At 47.3% G+C, this 25,994-nt stretch overlaps 1 long non-coding RNA gene across 1 annotated transcript in view; it reads right to left on the bottom strand.

Moving 5' to 3' along the window:
* The window catches only part of LOC117063858, a 43,973-nt gene that overhangs the window by 8,630 nt on the left and 9,349 nt on the right, over window positions 1-25,994 (bottom strand). Inside the window, exon 2 of the long non-coding RNA XR_004429127.1 lies at window positions 11,847-12,100. This is a non-coding gene — a long non-coding RNA (uncharacterized LOC117063858). The remainder of the gene's footprint in view (window positions 1-11,846; window positions 12,101-25,994) is intronic.

Below are 25,994 nucleotides of genomic sequence, written 5' to 3' on the forward strand. Positions count from 1 at the left end.
ACCGAGGGTTTTAACATCTTGTTTCCAAAAATGAGGTTCTCAAGAGAGGTTAACAGTAAAGTGTCAAATACTTTTAATGCTACTCTTAGTTGGCAAGTTCGATAATTAACCAAATATAGTCAGAGAATTTATAGCCAACATTTGTTACTTTGGTTATTTAACCAAAGATAGTGGCTCTGGTCAAGGTGAGGAGACTGAGCCCACAACCTGACTCCCTCTCAATTTGCTGTGAAGTGGGCAATCCATTTAGCTTACTTAGTAAGGTCTCTGTTTCTTCATGCAAAAACCCACTTTCTGTCTGCTTGCCCACAATTCAAGGCCATCACAAGATTAATAGAAGAGTGGTTGCAAAGCTGCTTGCAAGAAAGAATGGGAATCATTAATGCACCTATTCAATCAGATGCCATGTGGACCTAGCACATGGGTCAAGGACCTAGCCCAGCACGAGGATTAGGAGATGGGATGAGACCTGGAGCCTTATTCTGATTCTATCTACATATCTGCCACCCCCACTAGACTATTTCCTGAGGGCAGATATTTTATGCATTTATTCATTCGTTAATTTATTCATTGGCATTTACCCAGCACTTTAAGAGGCTGAGGTGGGAGGTTTGCTTGAACCCAGGAATTCAAGACCAGCCTGGGCAACATAGTGAGACCCTATCTCAAATTTTTTTAAAAAGCATCAGCAGGCAGGGCACGGAGGCTCACGCCTGCACTCCCAGCACTTTGGGAGGCCGAGACGGGCGGATCACGAGGTCAGGAGATCGAGACCATCCTGGCTAATACGGTGAAGCCCCGTCTCTACTAAAAAAAATACAAAAAACTAGCAGGGCGCGGTGGCGGGCGCCTGTAGTCCCAGCTACTCGGGAGGCTGAGGCAGGAGAATGGCGGGAACCCGGGAGGCGGAGCTTGCAGTGAGCTGAGATCCGGCCACTGCACTCCAGCCTGGGCGACAGAGCGAGACGCCGTCTCAAAAAAAAAAAAGAAACCCCGTCTCTATGAAAAATACAAAAAATAAGCCAGGCGTGGTGGCGGGCGCCTGTAGTCCCAGCTACTCGGGCAGCTGAGGCAGGAGAACTGCATGAACCCGGGAGGCGGAGCTTGCAGTGAGCCGAAATCGAGCCACTGCACTCCAGCCTGGGCGACAGAGCAAGACTCCATCTCAAAAACAAAAAAAAGAAAGAAACCATGAGCAATTTACAAAATATTTTGAAATCTCTGGTCTCATTTTACATTTCCACAACCCGTTTTTCAAGTGCAGAAATGAAAGCTTCTGTAACTCTCCCATCTGTCAGAGAGAACTGAGGCCCACGGCAGCGGTACATCTTTCCCAAGGTGACGCAGAAGCATAAAATCTACAGGCCCACATTTTCAGAGAGTTGCTTAGCAACCTCCAATTTTCAAAAAACATATTCTCACAAGATGTATAGAGATAAGAAGGCAGTGTCTGTAAAGCCGCGTAAGAGCAATCATGTAAGAGTTGTGGACTAAGCTGGAGATTTCCAGAATCAGCCATGTTCTCATACCCAGAGCATCACCACAACCTAGCATGTACCATGTGGAGCCAAACAAGGGAGCCTCTTAGTTATTGAGGCATGTAAGAGGCACATTTCTCCATGACCCCTGGGAGAATTCATAGCCTGCTAATCCCAGCCCAGAGCATTCTTGGAAATGCCACCCAGAGCATTCTTGGAAGTGCCATTCTTTCATTTCAGAGAAAGGAGCAGTAGGCCACAGCTATTGGTGCGACAGCCCCAGAGTTATTTAGGGATGAGCGGTGCTGTGAGAACAGTGAGGCCTGCCGGGCACCCCCACACCGGAGGGTAGCTCTGACTGTGCTGTGCACAGGCCATTTATGCCCTTTTCTTTGCAGAATCCCGGCCTTCTCCCCTCCTACTACTGCTTTCTGGTTTTCAGAGAAAGAAAGAAGAGCAGGCTTCTAAGCACCAGGGGGAACCAAAAAAACCTCCTCACCACTCCTTGCTATTTGGGGAGTGAGTAGCCGCCCCTGCAGGCTATTTCCCAGGACTTGTATCAATGGCTTCTGTCCAGATGTAGCAATGTCCAATGGTGGGAGATGGGGAGGAGAAAGAGGAACCGTTCTCCCCACTCTGTCTCCACTGTAGAGGATGCATCTTGTCCAGGGCTCGAGCTGCTGAGAGATGGACCCCTGGTGGTCCCAGCCTCTGCTAGGTGACCCTAGCGCCTACACCCAAGTAGTACCACCTCCTCCTCTGTCCCTCCAGCCTGGCGTGGCAGTGGCTTCCTACAGTAGCCAACCTCTCTGTTGTCTCACTGTCCCGTTTGTCTTCTCAGCCATTCCTTCACCCACATAGCCAGTTCCTGGCATGGAAGTCCTTCTGTTGGAAATACTCAGAGTGGATCCTGTTTTGCCTGGTTGGACAGTGACCCTGGCAGAAATAGCGGATACCATCCCAGTAGCCTTCTTTCCTGTGTTCAGTTCACAGGTCCGAAAGTAGGAAGAAATCAGTCTGGACTGAAAGAAACCACTTTGTGAACAAGGAGACCTCCCAGTAAAAATCAGCGGTGCAGCTGGCCGCAGGTCCTCCTGACTGGAGCATTGAAAACAGCACGAGGCTGTGGCACACCCTTGTCACGCTGAGCCACCACACACATGGAGCCTCTTTATAACCTGCCTGCAAAGATTGGGCAAGATTTGGCAAGAAACCCTGGAAAAATCAATTCTGTAGCTGACTGTATGGAGACTTTCCTCAGCATTCAATGCCACACAACCACCCGTGAAGTTCCCCTTGGGAAACCACCTTTAGCATCTTCCAATGTGGTTGGGTTAGAGGTTTTTCAGAAAAAGCTCAATGTGAGCTCATGGAGGAGGCAGGGAGACCGGATGTCAGGGAACCACTCGTGATGGCCAAGTATACTTCGGAGAAAGGAGCCAGGGATGGCCTCCATCAGTCTCTGGCTTTGCAGTCCCAAGAGCAAGACTTTAGAGAAGCAGGCATGGCCCATCCCTGGCCCAGCCACACTGGCTCTGGGCTGTGCGACAGGAAGACAAGGGGAGTTCTATTCTGTGACTTTGAATCTCGCAGATTGCAGGGAGCAGCAAGTGCAGGATCAAATGAGTTTTCCGTCAAGTAAAGTGCTCTGCTGACTGAAGATGTTTGACGCCAAGGCACAGAGGGCACATTTGTCAAACTCTCAAAAAAGTAGAGACCAGGATCAAAGCAGAAACACTTTCCAAATATAAACATTTGTCACCTACATTTACTTTTGATGTGCCCCATTTCGAATACATTTCTGCTTTATAAAAAGGGCAGCTTAATCTTTCCACACACACACTTGGGTCCTTCAGACGGAGACCAGGGACAATTTGGGGTGGGTGGGGGGGTGGGGGGGAGTGAGAAAGGAAGTTCCAGCTAGGAGAAGTGAAGGTTTAGAGGAGGAAAAAATCCCTCCAGAAAAGTGAAACGGGAAGAAAAAAGGAAACCAGCATTTATGGGCCCCTGGAATTTTATATATTACCTTGTATTTTCCCACAAATTTACTCTGGAAAGAGGGCATCATTATTCCGATTTTGCAAAGCGTTTAAATTGGTCACGTATCTAAGATAGCACAAGCTTGTAAGAGTAGAGTTAGAATTTCCTCCCAGCTGTGTCTGACTCTGAAATCCTCGCCGTCCTCTGTAACAAACAGCTTCATCAGCTAAGAAAGGTAAGTAACCTCAGGTCAGCAGAATGTCCATAGGGCACCCAGGGTCCACTCACACTCATGGCTATGCATGTTGAAGCTTCTAGAGCTGGAAGACCCCTCTGTGGTCCTCAGATCTAGCTTCTCCCTGAGACTGGCTGCCCAATTCTAGAAGCACAGCGTTTTGATTCTACTTTTCTCCTTCTTCTTCTTTGCTTTTTTTAATTTTTTGAGGCAGGGTCCAGCTCTGTTGCCCAGGCTGGAGTGCAGTGGTGTAATTATAGCTCACTGCAGCCTCAAACTCCTGGGTTCAAGTGATCTTCCTGCCTCAGCCGCCTGTGTAGCTGGGACAGCAGGTGTGCACCACCATGCCCAGCTGATTTTGAAGAGATGAGGTCTCCCTATATTGCTCAGGCTGGTCTCAAACTCCCAGCCTCAAGCAATCCTCCCACCTTGGCCTCCCAAAGTGTTGGAATTACAGGCATGAGCCATCACACCTGGCCTGATTCTACATTTATTTATTTATTTATTTATTTATTTTTGAGATGGAGTTTTGCTCTTGTTGCCTAGGCTGGAGTGCAGTGGTGCGATCTCAGCTCACTGCAACCTCCACCTCCCGGATTCAAGCGATTCTCCTGCCTCAGCCTCCAGAGTAGCTGGGATTACAGGCATGCACTACCACACTCAGCTAATTTTGTATTTTTTTTTTTTTTTTTTTTTTTTTTTGAGACGGAGTCTCGCTCTGTCGCCCAGGCTGGAGTGCAGTGGCCGGATCTCAGCTCACTGCAAGCTCTGCCTCCCGGGTTTACGCCATTCTCTCGCCTCAGCCTCCCGAGTAGCTGGGACTACAGGCGCCGCCATCTCGCCCGGCTAATTTTTTGTATATTTAGTAGAGACGGGGTTCATCGTGTTAGCCAGGATGGTCTCGATCTCCTGACCTCGTGATCCGCCCGTCTCGGCCTCCCAAGTGCTGGGATTACAGGCTGAGCCACCGCGCCCGGCCTAATTTTGTATTTTTAGTAGAGATGGGGTTTCTCCATGTTGGTCAGGCTGGTCTCAAACTGCCAACCTCAAGTGATCTACCCGCCTCCATAGTGCTGGGATTACAGTTGTGAGCCACTGCACCTGGCCTTTTATTTTATTATATAAATATAAATTTTTTTGAGACAGAGTCTCCCTCTGTTACCCAGGCTAGAGTGCAGTGGTGCAATCTTGGCTCACTGCAACCTCCACCTCCCTGGTTCAAGCGATTCTCCTCCCTCAGCCTCTCGAGTAGCTGGGATTACAGGCATGCACCACCAGATTCGGCTAATATTTTGTATTTTTAGTAAAGAGAGGGTTCCACTATGTTGGCTAGGCTGGTTTCAAACTCTGGACTCAAGTGATCTGTCGGCTTCGGCCTCCCAAAGTGCTGGAATTATAGGAGTGAGCCACCGTGCCCAACCCTTACTTTTAAACCACCCAGCTCTGGCACAAGTTTCAACAAAACAGCACAGAAGATCGAGGCCTATAAAACCAGCATGTACCTGCCACCTATCTATGGCATGACATGTTCCTCATCTAAAACACCTTCTCTTTGCCTGTCCAAGCCATACTCACTGCTGGAGTCTCAAAGATTACCTTCTGTACAGTCTTTCAGAATGTGTCAGCACCCTGCCTCCTGCCCTCTTTTGAACTCTGTTGTCTTCTATGGGTTCACGAATGGTTTCCATGGATTAGCCCCTATCCTTTAACAGGATTGTAAGTGCCCTGGAGCAATTAGAGCAAAGGGAAGAAATTTCAGCAAGGGTTGTGGGCCATTCTCCTCTCAGAACCAGGCTGTATGTTTGGAAGCCATTGGGGACTGAGCAAAGAGAGTAAGGAAGACGGAGCCGGGGAGGGCTCTGGCCGCTCTAAGAGGTCAGTGCAGTTGCTGCCCACAGTGACTGGCTTCTCCTACTGGCCTAGAAAAGGGAGAAGGGGGGCCGGGCGTAGTGGCTCACGTCTGTAATCCCAGCACTTTGGGAGGCCGAGGCAAATGGATCACGAGGTCAGGAGTTCAAGACCAGCCTTGCCAACATGATGAAACCCCATCTCTACTAAACATACAAAAATAAGCTGGACTTGGTGGTGCGTGCCTGTAGTCCCAGCTACTTGGGAGGCTGAGGCAGAACTGCTTGAACCTGGGAGGCAGAGATTGCAGTGAGCCAAGATGGTGCCACTGCACTCCAGCCTGGGCAATGGAGTGAGGAAAAAAAAAAAAAGGCAGAAAGGGGTGCTAATGTTCTCTATCACAAATCATGAACCCTTGAAAGCCTCACTTCCCAAAAGATAAAGAGACAAAAATTTAGGACCTAGAGGGAGAAAGATGAAGCAGAGTTTGGGAGGGAGCTTCCGTCAACCTGTCTCTCTGACAGGCACTGCTTTCTGCTTGTCCCCACTGAGAAACCCTCCTGTCTTTGCTTCTGCCCAACTGGGAATCAGCCTTCCAATTCACTGAAAGGCCATCCCAGAGAGATTTACACTTCCCTAGCTGATCTATTCCTCTCGATGAGATTGTGAGATTCAGAGTTATAACACGAGGATCAGGTTTAATTTAGGACATTTGGTCATTGTCGAGCATGGTAAATCATCTTTCAAGCAAACACACTTAACAGGCTTCAAGATAAAGTTCATTCCCCTGTGATGAGGTCGTTTCATGGAATGCCACGAGGTCCCCGGCAGGGTTTCAAAGCCATTCAGTTACACTAGGTGAGAGAGCTGCTTATAGCTGCTGGGATTTATGGGAATGTTGGCACCCAGGTGACGCGTTGGATAATCTTTAACAGAGGAAGTCTGGCTGGTGCCTGCTCTTTGTTCCAACTCGACTTTCGTATTTGAGAACCCTTGTGATAGACTTGCTATTCACAGTCGCGTTTGGGGCTGTCACGGGCATGGCCTGGCGTGCGGTGCTGAGCAAATAAAGATCTCCCTGCCTGCATCTCCCTCCTGAAAGCTGGCAAGGCATGGACAGAATTTGCTCTCCACTCTACTATTTTGCAGAGGCAGCAGGGTGCATTCTCCAACACATTTCATATGATCGCTTATTTTCTCAGGTAAAACATGATACATTTTGAGCTTCGAACACGTTTTACAAGTTTAGCTCCTGGTGTCACAAAATGCATCTCTTGTCAAGGGCAGTCTATTCGGGAGGACATAAACTCACGTGCCCCCCAGCCATCACACCCACATCCCAGGCAACTCGTTTAGATAATTTCTTGAAGATTGTCAACAGAGGAGGACTCAGGAGACAAGAAGTTGTCTTCATAACCAAGGGGAGACATTGGAAAAGTGTCTGAGATGCCAAGTTCTTTGATTTGAAAGCTCTGAGTCTTTTTCTCCCCTATATGAAAAATGCTTTGAGATACATAAAGGATATAACACAATTAGGCACTGAATGGCTATACCAACCATTATTTTTCACCTGCACTGTACCTAATGCTAACCATACTTTATCAATGGCCACAACATCCAACATGACTTTCATGGCATTGGTTTTCTCCCAATGTGCCTCTGATGAAGATGAGGGTCTAGTCCCCATCGTGAGGCCACCACTGGTCAGTACACTTTGATTAAGTTATCCGATTCTATTTGTCATATTAGTTAACTGGAAGTTCTTTGAGAGTGGAGACTGCATGTCTAGTACTACTCTGGCATCTGCCCACAGGATGGGCTCAATGACTGCTTCATTAATAAATGATTGACGTGAAAGGCAAGTGTTAACTGGGCGCGGTGGCTTACACCTGTAATCCCAGCATTTTGGGAGGCTGAGGTGGGTGGATCACCTGAGGTCAGGAGTTCAAGACCAGCCTGGCCAACATGGTGAAACCTCATTTCTACTAAAAATACAAAAATTTAGCCAGACGTGGTGGTGGGCGCCTGTAATCCCAGCTGAGGCTGAGGCACGAGAATCACTTGAACCCGAGAGGCAGAGGTTGAAATGAGCCAAGATAAGGCCACTGCACTCCAGTCTAGGCAATAAGAGTAAAATTCCATCTCAAAAAAAAAAAAGAAAGAAAGAAAGGCAAGCATTTTGTTTTGTTTTTTTACAGATGCAAATGGCCACTGAGCATCACTTCACGCAACAAACCTCTTTTAAACACTCACCCTTGGTTAAATACAAGGATGCAGAAACAAATCAGACACAGGCCGGGCGCAGTGGCTCACCCCTGTAATCCCAGCACTTTGAGAGACCTAGGCGGGCAGATAACTTGAGGTCAGGAATTCGAGACCAGGCTGGCCAACATGGTGAAACCCCATCTCTACTAAAAACGCAAAATTTTCTACCAAACTGGTGTCCTAATTAAAACCTCCTATGGGCTGGTAGTGGTGGTTTATGCCTATAATCCCAGCACTTTGGGAGGCCGAGGCTGGCAGATCACCTGAGATCAGGAGTTCGAGACCAGTCTGGCCAACATGGCAAAACCGCATCTCTACTAAAAACACAAAAATTAGCCAGGCATGGTGGCATGCGCCTGTAATCCCAGCTACTCAGGAGGCTGAGGCAAGATAATTGCCTGAAGCCAGGAGGCAGAGGTTACAGTGAGCCCAGATCGAGCTACTGCACTCTAGCCTGGACGACAGACTAAAACTCTGTCTCAAAAAAAAAGCCCCCAAACCAACAAAAACAACAAGATAAAAATAAACAAATAAATAAATAAGATCCAATCACTGCCCTCAAGAGCTCTGCGGGTTGGGGGAATGGCGGGTGAGCAGCTAGGAAAGAATTGCTGCATTCAGTCCGCGCAAGGAGTAGCGAGCGTGGCTGCGCATCTCCTCCCTGGAAGGAGAGCGCTGCTGATTCACTGCTGGGCCTGCTGGGCCTGCTGGGCCTGCGGTGGCTCACGCGTCTCATAAAGGACACCCCAACGGTGTTAGCGACCGCTGAGGCCGGAGCTGGCGCCAGGGGACAGAGCTTCTCAGCAGCCACAGAGCCTAGTGGAGCAGTGAGAAGTCTGACTGTGGAACGGAGCCTGAGCCTGTAGACCTGTGCCCTGCGCACAGAGAAAACCCACGGTTCCGCAGCCCTGCCCCACATAACTGCTTACCAAGTGCTTTCCTATGGAGGCAGTGAGAGCTTGGGGCAATGCAATGAACTGAATGTTTGTGTCTCCCCAAAGTTTGTATGTTGAAATCCTAATCCCCAATATGATGGTATTAGGAAGTGGGGACTTTGGGAGGTAATTTGGTCATGAATGGGATCAGGGATCAGTGCCCTTAGAAAAGGGGCCCAGTGGCTGGGTGTGGTGGGTCACGCCTGTAAACTGGAGACTTTGGGAGGCCAAGGGGGGTGGATTGCCTGAGCTCAGGAGTTTGAGACCAACCTGGGCAACATGGTGAAACTTGGTCTCTACTAAAATACAAAAAATTAGCCAGGCGTGGCGGCGGGGGCCTGCAATCCCAGCTACAGCAGCAGAATCGCTTGAAACCAAGAGGCAGAGGTTGCAGTGAGTCCAGGCCGTGCCACTTCACTCCAGCCTGGGTGACACAGCAAGACTCCCTCTCAACAAAAAAAAAAAAAAAAGAAAAGGGGCCCAGAGAGTACCTCCTACCGTGTGAGAATCCAGTGAGAAGAAGGCCAGATGTGAGCCAGGAAGCAGGCCCTCCCCAGACCCCAGATCTGCTGGCACCTTGATCTCAGATTTTCCAGTGGCAAGAACTGTGAGAAATAAATTTCTGTAGTTTATAACCCACCCAGTGTATGGGATAACTTAGTCAGTTTCATTCAGCTGAAACTGACTAAGACAAAGTTCTAGGGGTTGGGAGCAAAACCTAAAGGCACAGAAACCTCTCAAGGATCAACAAGAGTGAGAACCAGCATAGTCAAAATTCACTAAACATGAAATTAGATGCCCAGGGCAATAATGACCTTCCCTGAATAACAGATTTTCTATTGGCAAATAGAAAACCTGTTATTTTTATTTATTTATTTATTTATTTTTATCATTTTTTTTGAAATGGAGTCTTATTATTATTATTATTATTATTATGAGATGGAGTTTTGCTCTTGTTGCCCAGGCTGGAGTGCAGTGGCACGATCTCGGCTCACTGCAACCTCCACCTCCCGGATTCAAGCGATTCTCCTGCCTCAGCCTCCAGAGTAGCTGGGATCACAGGCATGCACCACCATGCCCAGCTAATTTTGTATTTTTAGTAGAGATGGGGTTTCTCCATGTTGGTCAGGCTGGTCTCAAAGAGAATAGAAGTCATTATGGAAGTAATTCAAGGATTTCTTCCCTAGGAGGGTATTTTTTGGGGGAGGGTGGGTTTTGTTTGTTTGTTTGTTTTTGTTTTTGTTTTGAGACAGAGTCTCTCTCTATCACCCAGACTGGAGTGCAGTGGTGCCATCTCGGCTCACTGAAACCTCTGCTTCCCAGGTTCAAGCGATTCTCCTGCCTCAGCCTCCCAAGTAGCTGGGATTACAGGCACCTGCTACCATGCCTGGCTAATTTTTGTATTTTTAGTAGAGATGGGGTTTTGCCATGTTGGCCAGGCTGGTTTTGAACTCCTGACCTCAGGTGATCTACCAGCCTTGGCCTCCCAAAGTCCTGGGATTATAGGCATAAACCACCACACCCAGCCAATAGAAGGTTTTAATTAGGACATCAGTTTGGTAGAAAAATAAGTGTATTTCTTATGTGTCATATAGGACAGAGGTGGGTCCTGAAATGTCGTGAGATGAGGCTTTGTGCCTCCTCAAATCACACCTGCCTGGATTCAGTGCTCTTATGTGTAAAATGAAGGATTGAACCGGGTGATCTCTGAGGTTTCACATTTCATCTATTAGCTTCTCTGCCCTGACAAATCATTTCCCCAAAACCCTCTATCAGCAAAGCCCAACATTGGCTTTTCATTCAACCACTATTTATCTTCATCACCAAAGGCCTTTCTCAAAGAAAGAAAACTCCTTAGGAAAGAACAAGTAAGGAAAAAGAAAAAAGACTCAATAATCTCCTCACCCAGATATTTATTCATCACGATGTCTTATGTATAGAGTGATTTTCTTGTTATATTTAGATTACAATCAAACTGTAAAAGAGCTGTTATCTCTCTGTTCCTGCATTTTTTACTTTAAGCTCTGAGACCTTTGTCCTCCTATATTAGAGAAGCTGTAAATACTACAAGGGAATGTTTACATTTTAAAAATCCATTTTCCTTGATCATTTGTAAAAGAAAAAAAAATCTCTGTACTAACACACCAATTCATCTTGACTTTGTAAAAACCGTTTCCCACAGCAATTACATTGTGCACAAAGCCACCTTCCCTTCAGCAACATTCCGTTTCTCCCAGCTTTTGTTACAGTTTCATACTATGTCTCTCACTCAATCTTTCATTCTCTTCACCTTGACAAGTCCCTGATAGGGCTGAAAGTGCTATCCAAGTGGCCAAGGAAAAAGACGGACAGAACTTGCTCTTGCAAATGTTAGACAGACCTTGTGAAAGGTGTGGAGCTTGGGAATTTGTTGTGTTCTGAATTTGAAATCAGTGTTAGTGAGAGATTTCTGTTTAGCCTTTCAGAAAAAATGGGCTTAGGAGTCCTTTCTAAAAGTTAGAAAAATCCTAATCTAGTTCTCAGGAAACCAAATAGCGCTCTCAGTTGGTCACAGAGAAAGCAAACACCTTGTCAGAAAACCCTTTGATGACTAGCAAAAGGTCAAGAGAAAGACAAGCAGAGGGAATCCACGGGAGATGTCTGGCAAGAGAGTCTGGGGGGATTTCAGCCATCCCTGGAACAGACTTGTGGAGGGCTGCACCCATGCTCCACACGTACACACGAGCCCAGTAGGGAACACTCCAGCGACTCAAATCAGAACATCAGCCAATATGGCCAGGCACGGTGGCTCACGCCTGGAATCCCAGCACTTTGGAACACCAAGGAGGGTGGATCACCTGAGGTTAGGAGTTTGAGACCAGCCTGGCCAACAGTCGAAACCCCATCTCTACTAAAAATACAAAAATCAGCCAGGCGTGGTGGTACATGCCTGTAGTCCCAGCTACTCTGGAGACTGAGGCCGGAGAATCACTTGAACCCGGGAGGCGGAGATTGCAGTGAGCCAAGATTGCAACACTGCCCTCCAGCCTGGGCAACAGAGCAAGTCTCTGTCAAAAAAAAAAAAAAAAGAACATCAGCTAATGTGTGTTCAGGTAGAACATTGACCTTGGCAGGAAGAGCCACACACAATTCGCATGAGGTAAGTGGAGAGTGGAGGCAGGACGGTGGTGAAGCCATCGTGATTGGTGACCAAACAACTCAGATCTTCACGTCTGAGGTGGACTCTGGAGAAAGCGTTTCTCATCCACTGTAAGAGCAGCTGGAAGGATTTGGAGGGTGGCACTCTGTGTCCTTACTGGAGGTTCCCTTCATTCTGAAGTCACTTCCCAAAGTTCTGTAGATGTCATACCTTACAGAGCCTTGATAGGTCAAAATAAATACCATTACTCATATACAGAAAAAAACATGTGTGTAGTTCACACTGCCAAGACCATGTTCAACAACACTCAATTCAGTCAACCACATTGTTGCACACAACCATATGAAAAGCACTGCTCTTAGGAAGAAGGACTGGAGGGAAGCACATAGAAAAAGAAACAAGATTTGACCTGGTGCTGTGGCTCATGCCTGTAATCCCAGCTCTTTGGGAGGCCGAGGCAGGTGGACCACGAGGTCAGGAGATTGAGACCATCCTGGCTAACACAGTGAAACCCTGTCTCTACTAAAATACAAAAAAATTAGCCGGGTGTGGTGGTGGGTGCCTGTAGGCTCAGCTACTCTGGAGGCTGAGGCAGGAGAATGATGTGAACCCTGGAGGCGGAGCTTACAGTGAGCCAAGATCGTGCCACTCCGCTGCACTCCAGCCTGGGCAACAGAGTGAGACACCGAAGGAAGGAAGGAAGAAAGGAAGGAAGGAAGGAAGGAAGGAAGGAAGGAAGGAAGGAAGGCAGGCAGGAAGGCGGGAGGGAGGGAGGGAGGGAAGGCGGGCGGGCAGGCAGGCAAGGTTCAGCTTCTGCCCTCATATAAGAGCCAAGTAATTATAGTACCATATGTACTGGCCAGGCACGGTGGCTCACACTACAATCCCAGCACTTTGGGAGGCCAAGGTGGGCTGATCACCTGAGGTCAGGAGTTTGAGACCAGCCTGGCCAACATGGTGAAACCTCGTCTCTACCAAAAATACAAAAGTTAGCCAGGCATGGTAGCACGTGCCTATAGTCCCAGCTACTCCGGAGGCTGAGACAAGAGAACTGCTTGAACCCGGGAGGCAGAAGTTGCAGTGAGCCGATATTGTGCCATTGCACTCCAGTCTGGGCAACAAGAATGAAACTCTGTCTCAAAAAAAAAAAAAAGAAAAAAAAATAGCATATGGAGTGAGAGGATGGATAAGTGAACTTGGCACATATTTGGTGCTCAATAAATGTTTACTGAGTGAAGAATAATTAAATGGTAAGAAAATAGTTATCTTAAAAGCACAAATAAGAAGGGAATCATTTCTGGCTGGGGACACCCAGGAGCTGACATTTGAATTTGACCTTGAACAGTGGATAGGATGCTTTCAGTGATTAAAAAAACCCATTCTAGGTAAGGGAGGATCACCAGGAAAGAGTAGGGACTTAAGAGTGCGCAAGTATGCCGGGCGCGGTGGCTCACGCCTGTAATCCCAGCGCTTTAGGAGGTTGAGGCGGGCGGATCATCTGAGTTCAGGAGTTCGAGACCTGACTGACCCACATAGTGAAACCCTGTCTCTACTAAAAATAGAAAATTAGCTGGGTGTAGTGGCGCATGCCTGTAATCGCAGCTACTCGGGAGACTGAGACAGGAGAATCGCTTGAAGCTGGGACGCAGAGGTTGCAGTGAGTCGCGATTGGGCCATTGCACTCTAGCCTGGGCGACAGAGAAAAACTCCACCTCAAAACAAAACAAAACAAAAAAAGAATGAGCAAGTTTATAGTAGAAGGGCTGGTGGCCTGTTGGGATGGAAAATTTAAAGACAAGCAGTAGGAACCGGTCGGGGTTATGACAGGCAGCTTTGGGTTTGAAAAAGGAAGTTCCAGATAACAAAGCAGTTCAGACTGAGGGGAATTAAATTTTTAGGGTAACATCTATAAGTTTCAATATATGGAAAAAATATCTGCACTCCCATCTTTATCGCAGCACTATTCACAGTAGCTAAAATATGAAATCAATCTAAGTATCCATCAACGGATGAGTGAATAAAGAAAAGCTGAGGTATACACAACGGAATATTATTCAGCAATCAAAAAGAATGAGATCCTATCATTTGCAGCAACACGCATGGAACTGGAGGTTGCTGTGTTGTGAAATAAGCCAATCATGGAAAAGCGAATATCACATGTTCTCACTCATACTTGGGAGCTAAAAATGTAAATCTCATGAAGTTAGAGAATAGACTGGTGGTTACTAGAGGCTGAAAGGGGAGGAGGAGGGCGGATGAAGAGAGGTTGATTAACGGGTACAAATATACAGTTTGATAGAAGAAATAAGACCTGGTGTTTGATAGATCAGTAAGATGACTATGGTTTACAATAATCTATGGTATATTTTGAAATAGCTAGAAGGGAATAAAGCAAATATTTTAGCTTAAAGAAAAGTATTCAAGGTGATGAATATCCTAATTACACTGATTTGATCTTTGCAAATTCTATGAAGGTATTAAGTTATCATATGTACTCCCCAAAATAGGTACATCTATTATGTATCAATAAAAAAATTTAAAACAAAACCTGTGAGGTCCATCAATTGATCAGTCTATTTGCAAAGCAGTGTTCACTTCATGGCTTTTGTATTCTCAGCTATGTTGGCCTGAACCACTCCAAGTGCATTCATAGGCCCCCAAAACAATCTTGCAATTAATGGTTGAGCCAAACTGGACCTACTGCAGCTGGTACAGCTCACCTCATGAGGGGTGAACTATCAGGGCAAAAGAGAAAAGGTGCCCAGCATGGAGGAGGAAAGGATGGGTTCAACTCCTGGACAACCCAGGAGAATCCAGAAGCAGCTGAGGTTTCCATTGAATTCAATCTAATAGTTACTAAGAACAACGCTGAAGCCATTTTGGTCTATGCTACAGACGTCCTTCAGAGGCAGACAGTCTACTAGGGGACGTACATCACCAATAACCATAAAGAGCTACCATGAGGGGCCAGGCTCAGTGATTCACGTCTGTAATCCCAGGCGTGAGCCTGGGCAACATGGCAAGACCTCATCTCTACAAAAAAAATTTTAAAATTACCTGGGCATGGTGGCCCATGCCTGTAGTACCAGCTACTTGGGAGGCTGAGGTGGGAGGATCGCTTGAGCCCAGGTTGTAGAGGTTGCACTGAGCTATAATGGCACCACTGCACTCCAGCCTGGGCAACAGAGCAAGATTCTTTCACAAAACAAACAGCAACAACAAATGAACAACAACAACAACAAAACCCTGCAAAACTCCCAGATGATTCTAAAGCACAGCCTGAGTTGAGTTGATAACTACTTCTACAGAGCAGGAGCTGACTGGGGACTTTTGGGGAGGAATGAGCTGTACCTTTTGGAAATTTGGGGCATAGGAGGTGGGGAAGGAGAGGCAGAACCTGCAGAGTTGGGGGACACCTAGGACTTAGCAGGCCTTGGTGCCTATGATTCAATCCACAAGTACTGAAGGCCTTGTTCTCCTTAAATGAATCTCCCTGCTGTTTAGGACAGGCAACAAAGGAGAAGGGGTTTTACACATCGTAAACCTAGAGAGAGTCCTGTGTTGGGACTGCATGGGGCATTTCAGTGCTTTCTCTAATAAATCCTTCCAACCAGCGCTCATAGGTAATAAGAGTAGAGAGAAGGCAGAGGTTTCATTTTATCTTAGCAAGAGGAGAAATAGCATGAATTAGAGGAAAGTTGGGCAGGTGGGTATCTTTAAAAAACATTCTTTCTTCTGATCCACCACCCTGGCAACTCTCCACCAACAAATAATACATGATGGAGCATATATCCCCCGTTTGGAGTGACTGTTAATCGATATTCTAGAGGAACCAGTTAATTTCTCTGATATTAAAGGCCAACCATTCAGATTACATCAGGCTTAACTTTCAAGCCACGGACTGTACAAAGCAGGTAAGTCTCCATTTAGTAAAATGTATTGCCCATCTGTCCTGGGTGCCCGGCACTGTGCTCTAGGGGCTTGAGAACACAGGGCTGAGCAAGTCTTGGCCCTGCTCCCAAGGCCATCCAGTAGAGGAGACAGCTTCTCATGTGATTAAGGACTGGGATTGTGGTAGCACACGGTTTTTGCTGGGGCACAGAGGAGACACATCCCAGCTGGGCCAAGGTGACCAGGTAGCCAGACAAATGGTCGTGGGTGGGCTGGAGGGTGGGGGCTTATTCATTCCAGGCAGAGGAGGCAGCAAGAGCCAAAGCATAGGAAACCTGACTGAGGACGGAGGGAGTGACCCATTTCAGTTACTTGTGAGATGGAACTGAGAATTCCAAGGATAAGTTCGTTTTTGAAATGAGACTGGAGATGCAAGGCGCCTGAGGGCAGGGGCCTCAGGGCCATGTTGACTGAGGACTGTGGTCTTGAGGCTAAAAGCCAAGGGTGGTTTCACAGAGCAGGGAAATGACATCATCAAATCTGAAGACTACTCCAGCAGCTGAGTGAAGAGAATGTGGCAAGTTGCAAAAATACTAAGAACAAGGAAGGTGCCATAGAGGGACAGAAGCCCATGAAAGACACAGAGAAGCACCTGGGGAAGCAGGACGAAAACCCTAGAAGTGAAGGGAAGAATGCTCAATAAGCTAGGAACTGAAAAGCGTCTGCTCAGCTCAGATTTGCCTGGAGCGAACTATAGGTGACCTTGGCCAGACCTTGGCCCACGGAGTGGTGGGTTCAAGCCAGATTCCTGCGGTTTGAGGTGTAAATGGAAGCCAGGAAACAGGGTTGAATGTAAACAACTCTTGCCCCAAGCAGGGCAATTAAAGAGAGTAGAGAGATAGCTTGATGGCTTATGGTGAGGGTCAAATGAGATAATGCATGCACAAGGACCTGGTGACTGGTGCTCTAGGACACTCTCGCTCATGATTATTAGAGCATGAAGTCCTGTCCACATCCCCACCACCAGCAGCTAGCATCCTAAGTGCCAAGGAGGGCTTCCTGCCTGCCATACACCAACTCCTTTATTCTTCATCACTGCTCTGTGAGATAGGGATCATCACTCCACTTTATAGATGACAACATTAAAGCTCAGGGAGGCAATTTGCCCTGGGTCATTACCAAGTCACAGAATGGGGATTAAACCAGACATCAGTCTTCGAGGTCTGTCTTCTTTTCAACATGTGACACTGTCCCTTTGTGTTCTTTAAATAGGGGTTCCTAGAAAATGGGCAAGGTTTTCCAGAAACCTAAGTCATGGCTTGCCAATGGTGAAGGGTGGCCAGTGTGGGTCTGAGTTTGAACACCTCTTGGTTGAAGTGCGGTGGACCTGGGAGCAGCGCTTTGCTCTGGTTATGCTGTTGGAGGCATCTTCAAATATGAGTCTCCCGTGTGATGTGACTATAGTAACTAGACTGTTTGCTCACTCTCCACTCCCTGGGTTCAAATCCTGCCCTCATCACTTACCATCTGCAAGCTTAAAGTTTCAAGTCAGGGGAAAAAATAAAGAGAATAAAATAAACCTATAGTTTATACAGAGATAACTTAATCATCAGTCACATGTGGGAATGTTTGTAAAGTACTTTGCCCAGTGCTGACACAATAAACACTGAGTAAATGGTGGCTATTAGCATTTATATTGTTCCTCCACCTCCTCCCCATTGCACATCTGCACTTGAACCCTAACCCAGGCTTACTTTCCAACGGCATAATCGATGGGGCAAAGTGCTGCTGCTGCAGGACTCACCATACCTCAGCTGAGAGCTGTGGAAACTCGGACCCATGCGGGCCCAACCCCATGGGCAATTTCAGGGAAGTCGCTTGACCAAAAGAGTCTCCTTCACCACTGGCAAGTCATGACCTGGGTTCTTGGGAAAACTTGTCCATGTCCCAGGATCCCCTATTTAAACGCAAGTAGCCCTAAGAAGGGTCTGTAGAAGCCCGAACATTGGCCTCTGGCAAACAGAAAACAGGCAGAAGGCGGAAAGAAAAACCAACCATGCCAGTGCTAATAATGTTAGAGCTTTGGCCTGGCGTGGTGGCTCATGCCTGTAATCCCAGCCCTTTGGGAGGCCAAGGCAGGTGGATCACCTGAGGTCAGGCGTTCGAGACCAGCCTGACCAACATGGTGAAACCTCATCTCTACTAAATACAAGATCTTTATCTTGGTGGCACATGCCTGTAATCCCAGCCACTTGGGAGGCTATGGCAGGAGAATCACTTGAACCTGGGAGGTGGAAGTTGCAGTGAGCTGAGACTGTACCACTGCACTCCAACCTGGGTGACAAAGCAAGACGGAAGAAAGAAAGAGAAAGAAAGAAAGAAAGAAAGAAAGAAAGAAAGGAGGGAGGGAGGGAGGGAGGGAAGGAAGGAAGGAAGGAAGGAAGGAAGGAAGGAAGGGAAGGGAAGGGAAGGGAAGGGAAAGGAAGGGAAGGGAAGGGAAGGGAAGGGAAGGAAGGAGAGAAAGAAAGAAAGAGAAAAAAAAATGTTAAAGCTTTGAGGTCACTGACCCTAATCCTATGCTCCCCTCATTGAACCTCATTGTAATTCAGCACTGAGGCCACTCCAGAAAAATATGTAAAAATCAACAATTCCTCCCACTCTTTTCTATAACCCAGTCCCAGGAATGGACATGGCCTTCCATTTCATGCATAACCTTCCAAATATTTCTCTATACATACAAAAAAAATTGCGTGTGAATGTTTGAGGACGCTACTGTTCAATTTTTCTCCAATTCACTTTCTTCACCACTTGATACCATAGACATCCTACATGACAAAAACCCAAATTGGCCAAGCATGCCATGGCAGCTCATACCTGTAATCCCAGCACTGTAGCAGGCCAAGGCAGAAGGATGGCTTGAGCCCAGAAGTTTGAGACAAGCCTGGGCAGCAAAGCGAGATGCTATCTCTACAAAAATTAAAATAATTAGCTGGGGATGATGGCTCATGGCTGTAGTCCCAGCTACTTGGGAGGCTCAAGCGGAGGATCCCCTGAGCCCAGGATTTCAAGGCTACAGTGAGCTAGAATTGCACCACTGCACTCCAGCCTGGCCAACAAGAAAGACCCTGTCTCTTAAAAAAAAAAAAGAAAGAAAGAAAGAAAAGAAAAGAAAGAAAGAAAAAGAAAAAGAAAAGAAATACAAATCTACTCTCCCCTTGATAACAGCTGTATAGTTTTGGGCGTTATCAATGTGGCTGGGCCTTTTAACCGTTAGTTCCAGTATTTTGATCTCAAACATTTCATTTCCATAATATAGGGCCTAGAAGTGGAAACATTTGGTCCAACTCATTTGTAAAAGCTGTTAGTTAATACAAAATCACCCTCTAAATATGTGTTCCTTTCCTTCCCAAGTCTGGAACATGAGGACTACACGGTATTCGGATACAATTGTAATCTAGCACAGTCTATGCAGGAAAACAACTGAGCCGGCCAAACAAATTACATTTTGTTGAGTTCACTTTGTTTAAAAAGGTACATAATACATATTAGGAAAGATTCCAGTTAAAAATGACACAGCAAACAATTTCCAAGCCCCTGTATTTTGTCACCTGTATTTGGTGAAGTTCCGGGGATAGGAAGTCAAATAAGACATCCCCCTGCTTGTTCACAGCCTGGAAGAAGAGGCAGAGACTGGGCACAGTAGGACACTTGTGCAGGGCCCAGGGAGAGTGGAAAGCCAGCCAGAAACATGGAGCAGATCTGGCTGGAAGAAACTTGGTGTGCACACGATAAGGAAAGAGAGAGAGAGGGAAGAAGGTGCCAGATCTTCAAGGACTCTGAATGCCACACAAAGGGCTTTATACTTTTTCTCATAAACTCTACAAAACTATTAAAATCCTTTAAGCTGGGGAATGACAGGCAGATTTTCATTTTAGAAAACTCGCTCTGGCTACAGGGTGGAGAATGCTTTGAAAGGAAGCTGACTAGAGAAAAGGATGTAGCCTAAGTTGTCCCAGGGTTCTGCGTATAGGGACTCAGCAAGAGTTTCTGAAGCCAAATTGGAGAATGTTCAAGGCAGAAGGATGGTGTGGATTCTGTGCCTTATTCTACCAGGAAGTGAGGCTGGAGCAGGTAGAGATGTGGGGATAAAGAGGCATGGTGTCTCATGCCTGTAATCCCAGCATTTGGGGAGGCCAAGGTGGGCGGATTGCTTGAGCCCAAGAGTTCAAGACCAGCCTGGACAACATAGCAAGACCCTATCTCTATTTAAAAAAAAAAAAAAAAGTTTATTGAAGGTCACTTGAGAATAGACTGATTTTGCTAATGTCATGTACTGGTGAAGCCAGGTCAGGGAAGAGTTACAGTAGATCCCTCAGTCTGCTGAGAAGAAAGTATTGTAAGAAGGTGACAGGGAGCACACGCTACGGCTCTGCCTTGGGGTGAGGATGATCCCTAGGAGACACAAGTCTGACTTGGCAATTCAGGCCCTGCAGGGCATTTGCTCCCAAGGCCCTCTCTGTCCTGGGCCCTGTTTCCTGATCTAGCAGACGGCCCTCTCTGCTTTCCTTTACTCAGTTCATAACCTCTTTAACAGGACACAGGGCCCAAAATGCCCACAGTCTTTCTGAAGGGGAAAAACAAAAGCTACAGCAAAATGACAGCTGAAGTGTTTCAAAATAAGAGATCATAACTATGATTTAAAGGATTTGGGGAAAAGATATATTTAAACCCCACAGATTTCACTGTTAAGTAGATTTCAAAATTTTTTTCTAACATATCCCTGGAGACATTTCATGTATATTTTAAATGAGCCTGTGGACTTCCCCGTTTTGCAGAGACCCAACTCTGAGAAAACAGTGCCCTCAACTCACTTCAAGGAGACAATGGGCTTCTCAAAGAACCCGATACCTGGAGATTTTCCTCTACCCCAATCCTCGTCAGAAGCTTGTTTTCTGAGCCCAGGAATGAGCTCACCCTCCAGGGGTGTAATTCAGTATCACACCAACCAAGACGGATCACAGGACACCCTCTGGGGTGGGCCGAGCACTTCCAGCATGCTCCAGAGACTCACAGAGGCCAGCATTGTCGTTCCCCTCCCCCAGAAGGATCAATACGAGCCAGTCGGCTTAAACAGATCCTCCTCTGCGCCAGTGAAGCCACACAGGAACATCTAAAGGAGAGGTAACAACGCCACTTTGTGAGGCTGCTGGCATGGCGCCATCTTGCTTCTCTCTCCCAAGAGGGCAGGGCCATGGTGCCACCTGCATATTTGTGCAATAAGCCTCACTACACATTTTGGAAACATCCACGAGCTATTTGAGTTGTTCGTGTGGGGCTGCAGATTCACCCCAGGCAGAGGCCAAAGCCTCCCACATAGTGGCACAAGTGCTATCTCTTCTCTCTACAGGGGCCAGAGATACTTTGTAATGTGGGTAAGGCAGGGTCTGGTCTCAGACAAATGAATGGAAGTGGGGGAGATATGGGCCAGCATTGTGTGTTCTTTTCCACCATACAAGTAGAGAGCCTCACACAAAGACCCTCCTTCAGGCAGCCAGTCTGTGCCAAGTCGGTTCTGTTTTCACACCTCTGTTTTGAGATAAGAGGTAATGCTTGGGAATCACATAACCGAGTTGCGAAATGAACCTGATCAGCTAAAATTGACTATTTTAGGTGCCAAAGCAGGAGCAAGCTTGGGAGGTGCTCAATGGGGCCCCTGTTTTCCTTCCTGCTCACCCAAGAGCAGCACATGTCTATAGGCCTCCGGTTGGCTGGCCCATTGGCTAAGGCTGAGAGAACCCAGGGAGTTGTGCTCAGTCAAGTACACTTACTTTCACTCACTGCCTCCTAGAAAGCACTGAGGTTAGCTGACACCAGGAACCCCACCTCTGACTATCCCAGCAGCCCAGGCAACTGCTCCGTTGGCAGGCAGCACCTGTCAGGAGCTCAATTTCCCAGACGCTGGGGGTTGTAGGGGATGAAGGCTAAATGTTGAAGGGCCCTTGGATCTCTGGCCCCCAAATATGACCAGCTGAGACATCCACAGCACAGAAAACCAAAGTGCATAAGGATGCCATGCACTCCTGATCCATGCTTGATCCATTTCTTGAAAGGAGATGGGAGGATACCCCTATTCAGGTGTATAAGCAGAAGCTGTAGGAAGGTCCACCCCTTGGAGTAGCTGAGCATGATCATGTTGCTTCTCCTTCTCCTTCTTCTTCCTCTTTTTGAGACAGGGTCTGGCTCTGTCACCCCGGCTGGAGTACAGTGGCACGATCTCAGCTCACTGCAACCTCTGCCTCCTGGACTCAAACAGTTCTCCCACCTCAGCCTCCCTAGTAGCTGCGACCACAGATGTGTACCACCATGCCCAGCTCATTTTTGTATTTTGGGGGTTTTACAGGATGAAGGCTAAGTGTTGAAGGGCCCTTGGATTCCTGGGCTCAAGTGATCCTCCTGCCTTGGCCTCCTAAAGTGCTAGGACTGTAGGCATGAGCCATCACACCCAGGCATACTGCTTCTTTACTCTGTCCTGGTTACAGCCCTGCTCAGCCTTTGTCTCCTTTGAGCACCATACCTGCCTGGCTCCTCTCCTAGCCGACAGACTCAGGAGGCTTCTAACCACCAGCCTCCCCCAAACAATGGCTAATTACAGTTCATCATTGAAACTGTCATGGTGTCAATCATTATCCCCACTACTCTCGGTGGCCTGGTATTGCTAACTTCAACTTCATAGACCTTGGGCTCAGAGACGGAAGCCCACACATTCTCCACAATACCTTGCACAATGGAGATGTGTTGAATGAATGGATGGGAAACTGGGTGGATGAAGAAAGTCTTTCCTATCATTGAAATTTAATGAGATTAAAGGCTAACTCCTGCACAGGGCTAAGCTGAATGTGGTTTCTCTGAGTTGGGAGAGGAGTAGGGGGCAGGGATAGGGAAGTGGGTTTCACGCTCCTTGTAAACACAGTACTGCTTGTGTATCAGCAGACAGGTACCAACTAATGCCAAATTTGGATAGAAAGCCTGATGGAGACACAGGATGTGTTCCAAAGGTTAACTGTAACTGATGGCTGCCACTCAGCAACAATTAGAGACAAGTGACAGAGCACCACTGCCTCGCCTTCTTTTCTCCCAGACTCCATGACCTTGACAGTGGTGCTTCCCTGGGTAGAAGGCAGCTTTGCCAGGCTTATGCCACTCTCCCATGTGAACTTGGTTCTCCTCTTAATCAAGCCTTTTAGAAAAGGGGACTGACTACTTATCATTATTATTATCAATATTATTGTTAATCCGTGGACTTAATGTACCGAAAGATCCTGTCCACTAAACAAACTATTTTTTATTGTTTTTTAAATAAAAAAAAAAAATTTAGAGATGGGGTCTTACTGTGTTGCCCAGGCTGGTTTGAACTCCTGGCCTCAAGGCAATTCCCCTACTTCAGCTTCCCAAGTAGCTGGAACCATAGGCGGGAGCCACTGTGCCCAGTATAAACTGAATTTAAGTAATACATCTTTGAAATCAGCATAGATGACCAGTGTCACTATATTGGGTAGATACAATTCAAACCCAAAGCAAATAACCAAGTTTTGTTTCCTTCTTTCTTTCTTTCTTTCTCTCTCTCTTTCTCTTTCTTTTTCTTTCCTCTCTGTCTCTTTCTTTCTTTCTTTCTCCTCTCTCTTTCTTTTCTCTTCTTTTCTTTCTTTCTCTATCTCTCTTTTCTTTCTTTTTTTTGAGACAGAGTCTCACTCATCACCCAGGGACTAGAGTGCAGTGACGTGATCTCGGCTCACTGCAACCTCCACCTCACAGATTCAAGCAATTCTCCCACCTCAGCCTCCTGAGTAGCTGGGATTACAGGTGTGCACCACCACCACCTGAGTAGCTGGGAATACAGGCACTTGCCACCACACTCGGCTAATTTTTGTATTTTTAGTAGACACAGAGTTTTGCCATGTTGGCCAGGCTGGTCTTGAACTCCTGACCTCAGGTGATCTGCCCGCCTCGGCCTCCCAAAGTGCTGGGATTACAGGTGTGAGCCACTGCACCCAGCCCTGAGTTTCTATAACTCATGCATTCTTTTTTTTTTTTTTTGAGGCGGAGTCTCGCTCTGTCTCCCGGACTGGAGTGCAGTGGCCAGATCTCAGCTCACTGCAAGCTCCACCTCCCGGGTTTACGCCATTCTCCTGCCTCAGCCTCCCGAGTAGCTGGGACTACAGGCGCCCGCCACCTCGCCCAGCTAGTTTTTGTATTTTTAGTAGAGACGGGGTTTCACGGTGTTAGCCAGGATGGTCTCGATCTCCTGACCTCGTGATCCACCCGTCTCGGCCTCCCAAAGTGCTGGGATTACAGGCTTGAGCCACCGCGCCCGGCCAACTCATGCATTCTTATTTCAGGTCAATGCATTAATTTTGTTTTGCCATTTGTAATATGAAAATGGCTTACAGAGGTACTCCCACCTCTGTCCCCCCAGCACTACCTGCAGATACCAAGTTAGAACTAAAAACCATGTATCAGCTCCTCCTACAGGAGTGAAATTGAGGGAGCCTGCAGTATGGGAAAGATCCTTTTCTCCTGGTTTTTCTAGGGTAAGAAAAGCCACTGGGCTCACAGACAGATCTCATGGAAAACCCATCTCTTCAGTCTCTGGGTTGACCAAAGCAAGTTTTTTCCTAAATCAGACCACCTTTTCCCCACCCAACAAGAACCGAGCTGCAAAGGGTCCCCTGGAGGTGTGCTCACTTCACTCCTGTGCCATCCTAAATGACCCTCCTTTACCCACCTCATATAAGAAGAATGTGTGCCTCAGGTGAGGGTGGTTACCATGGCAACATTTTATTTATTTATTTATTTATTTATTTATTTTTTATTTTTTTTTTTTGAGACAGGGTTTTGCTCTGTCACCCAGGCTGGAGTGCAGTGGCACAAACATGGCTCACTGCAGCCTCAACCTTCTGGGCTCAAGTGATCCTCCCACCCTGCCCTCCCAAACTGTTGTGAATATAGGCTCGCGCCACCACGCCCAGCCACTGAGGCAACATTTAAGGCCCTCTGTTATCTGGCTCTAACCTACCTCCCAGAGGATCTTATCTCCTCCACCCACCCATCCATACTACTTATTTTGCAACCAATGGTCCAGGGGAAATCAGGACCCACAGCTGGGGGTAGGTGGGGTGGGGTTGAGGAGGTTCAGAATTTCCGGGGAGGGGTGGGTGTAGCTTGAAAAATACAGTATGATCGTTTTATATGTGGAAAATGAAAGCAAACTCCTATTTCGGTCCAATATAAATTACAGGAAGAAAATTTTGATAACATCTTGGCTAATGGAGATCCACTGAAAATAACCAGGGACCACCTCAGTCTGGGGCAGTAGAGCAGTATCTCTAGCAGTGAGTGTGGAGGTGGGGGATGAGACGGCCATGTTTATCGGAAAGTGGGGCATGGGCGTAGCGGGATGCCTGAATCCCAGCTGCCTGGGAGCTTGAGGCAAGAAGATCACTTGAGGCCAGGAGTCTGAGACCAGACTGGGCAAAACTCCTGTCGAGAAGGAACTATCAAGAAGGGAGGAAGGGAGGAAGAGGAGAAAGAAAAGGGAGGGAGCAAGGGAGAGAGAGAAGAAATGGGGCAAGCCTGGGCACCCCATAGACCTCTTTCTCTGTGGACCCAGGACAGATCCTTTGTATTCCTGTGTTGGGCACTCCAGCCCTGCACCCCGCTTACTTCTTCACCTCCATCAGCTCTCTGTTCAGAGACCTCTGACCTGGCCGCCTCTCAGCGCGCATTTGCTTCCTGGTATCCTCACTCCCACTGTTAAGGACGCCACTGCTACTTAAGTGTTCATGGTTGGGCTCCCTAACTTAACTTTCAGTTATTTAGTAGCTTAACAGCTGTAAAGGCTCCAGAGTAACAGAGTAAGCTCAGAACTTCTTTTTGTTTTTTGTGATGGAGTCTTCCTCTGTCACCCAGGCTGGAGTGCAGTGGCGCGATCTGCAACCTCCACCTCCTTCAGGCGATTCTCCTGCCTCAGCCTCCTGAGTAGCTGGGACTACAGGCACATGCCATCACTCCCGGCTAATTTTTGTATGTTTAGTAGACACGGGGTTTCACCATATTGGCCAGGATGGTCTCGATCTCCTGACTTCATGATCTACCCAGCTTGGCCTCCCAAAGTGTTGGGATTACAGGCATGAACCACCATGCCTGACCAGAACTTCTTAAATGAT

This window comes from Trachypithecus francoisi, unplaced genomic scaffold, assembly GCF_009764315.1.
Source record: "Trachypithecus francoisi isolate TF-2019V2 unplaced genomic scaffold, Tfra_2.0 Lachesis_group19, whole genome shotgun sequence".
In the NCBI taxonomy this organism is placed as follows: Eukaryota; Metazoa; Chordata; class Mammalia; order Primates; family Cercopithecidae; genus Trachypithecus; species Trachypithecus francoisi.